Genomic DNA, 2,964 nt, shown 5'->3' with positions numbered 1-2,964 from the left:
AGGGAGGTTGGGGGAGGGGAGGCAACTGCTTCGGAATTGTAGCAAGTCAGAAAAGGTGCCTAGATCTCTATGCAACAACTGCTCTGGGAGGCTAGGAAGCTCCCTTTCTACGCTGTCAGGCCTAGGGGAAGCAAAAACTCCTTAAAGCTTAAAATCCTATAATTCAACACATTCATATACTTATGGAGACAGTTAAGAACCATGGGTACTAACTAGTACAGTGCTTCTCTAGGAGTCTGGGAAACTTGGGTGAGTTTGCTAGTAGTGTGACCGAGGGCAGACAACAACCTCTCTGAGCCTCAGGCGACTCTCTAAGACTTATTTACTAAGTTTTTGACTGCTTGGGGATCTATTTCAAAGCTGCTCTGGTTGTTCCTACACAAAGCAAATCAGAGGTCTTGTAAATCAGCTATTGCTTTGCTTTTTTAAAAATTTAATGTTTATTTATTTTTAATTTCCAATATTCACTTCCATAAGATTTTGAGTTTAAAATTTTTTCCCCCTCTTTCCCTCTCTCCTCAAGATGGCGTGCAGTCTGATACAGGCTCTACCTATACATTCTTATTAAACATATTTTCACGTTAGTTATGTTGTAAAGAAGGATTAGAACCAATGGGAGAAACCACAAGAAAGAAACAAACCAAAAAAGAGAGCAAATAGTATTCAGACTCCATAGGTCTTTTTTTGGATATGGATTATTGCTTTGCTTTTCACTGCAGATGTTCTATTCCCTTAAGCAAGGGTTCTTAAACTTTCTCTCTCTCTCCATATATAGATATATCTATAGATATATATACAAATATATGTATGTATACAGCTTTGCCATTTCCTTCACCAGCTCATTTTACAGATGAGGAAGTGAGGCAAACAGAATTATGTGACTTGCCCAGAGTCACACAGCTAGTGATAGTCTGAGACTGGATTTGAATTCAGATCTTCCTGACTCTAGGCTTGGTGGTCTACCCATTGTGACACTTAGCTGCCCTAGATGATAACCATATTTAAATATTATGGGTTTTCTTTGTAATCTTAGGCACTTTAAGAAGATAGTGCAACAAAACTGCACTTAGCCTTTTGGAACACCCTATATAAACATTATTCTGAGAAAGGGTAGTTTTACTAGACTGCCAAAGGGGTCTACACAGAAAAAGATTAAGAACCAATGCTTTATGTTGTTGTTATTTCGTCATTTTCATCCTGTCTGACTGTCCATGACCCCTTTCAGGGTTTTCTTGGCAAAGATGCTGGAGTAGCTTGCCATTTCCTTCTCCAGCTCATTTTACAGATGAGGAAGTGAGGCAAACAGGGTTAAGTGACTTGCCCAGCAAGTATCTGAGGGCAGATTTGAACTCAAGTCTTTCCCACTCCAGGCCTGGCACTCTATCCACTGTGCCACCTGGCTGCCCATGTCTTCTGCCTTATATTTATTCAACAAACATTTATAAGATTTACTATATATTATTAATCAACTAGCATTTATTAGGCACTTTCTATACGTTGGGGAGGGGGCAGAATGACACAGTAGATAGAGAGCTGGCCCAGAAACCAAGTAGACTTGGGTACAAGTCTAGCCTCTGACACACTGACTGTGGCAATTGTGAACTTAGACAAATCACTTGTCTTCCCAGGTTTCTGTACAACTCTCCAGTATAGATTTCTGTGCCATTGCAAGGGTGGAGGGAGTATCTTCACCCAGGAGTTCCCCATACTAAAGGGCTAGTTTTTAGCCCTTGCCCTATATGCCAAGCACTAAGCAAGTCTTCAGGAAATAGAAAGATGAAAAGGTAACAGTCCTTGGGGCTTAGTTTAAGATCTGGCCTGGGGAGACAATATCTACATGCATAATGTCTAGGCAGGCTCTGCAGGAGATACAAGGTTTAGATAAACTACTGTTTCTCTTCATGGAGTTTATAATCTACTAGGATGGCAGATCATTGTAACACAAAGTAATATATTAGCGTTTAGGAGACCAAAAAGTCAGGTACCATGGACAAGAGAAGAAGGTGTTTTCTGCCCTGGGGGAGTCAGAGAAATTGGAGGAGGTGGCTTTTGAGTTGGGCTTTGAAGGCTGGAAAGGAATTCAACCAGCCAAGAGGGTTAAAGCATTCCAGACACGGGGAATATCTGGAGCAAAGAAATTTACCAGATAGCAAGACCCACGAGGCCATGAACCTCCACCCCACCCCGCCCCCACCCCCCTGGACAAGACTTTGGCTTTGCATCCAGTAGGCTGCTTAAGAGCCAAGATGAATGGTGAGTACCAATAAGTCTAGCCCTCAACTGTTGCTTTCCGTGTCTTTTCTCCTGAATAACTGTGGTCAGACATACTTTTTTCTGTCACCCACATCACCTAGTCTGCCCAGTAAATACTTGTTGGCTGACTGGTGGTTGGTTGTCCATCATCCCAATCAAAACCAAGTTTCTGGAACGTAGAGTTTACCTCTGACTTGCTCCCGAATTTCCACCCATCCCCACCCCCTTCAGTTTCCTGCCAGGATTCTGGGGTAAGAGTAGTGGAATGCACAACACAATTGAAGGGCACGCCTGGCTCCCGGGGTAGCGTTATCCAGAATCACCTCGTTTTCCACACTCCACCTCGTTGTCCAGGGTGGGGGGCAGTTCATTACTACACCTCTCAAGAGCAAAACAACCTCCTGGAAGTGGCCAGGATAATGGTAGTAGAGAAGGGGAGGGAGAGAGGGTGATGGCGAGTGGACGGGAGTCCAGAAGGATAAGCGGGGGGGGAAGCTTTGGAGCAACGAGCACCTCTTCTCAGCTCCCTCCCTGCCCCTCCCCTTGCTTCAGGCAGCAGAGCAAATCCCCCCCCGGCCCCCAACTCCCGCCCGCTTCTCCGCGACCTATCGATCATTCGAGGATGTGTTGCTCTCGCCTGAGGTGGGGCTGGGGGCGGAGCCAGTCTCCCGAGCTCATGCATATGGATGATGCGGCGGCAGCGGCTGCTCC

Source organism: Phascolarctos cinereus, unplaced genomic scaffold (assembly GCF_003287225.1).
Source record: "Phascolarctos cinereus isolate Bilbo 61053 unplaced genomic scaffold, phaCin_HiC Scaffold_2;HRSCAF=192, whole genome shotgun sequence".
NCBI lineage: Eukaryota > Metazoa > Chordata > Mammalia > Diprotodontia > Phascolarctidae > Phascolarctos > Phascolarctos cinereus.
The sequence above is the reverse complement of the archived record's forward strand: the minus strand, read 5'-3'. Positions refer to the sequence as shown.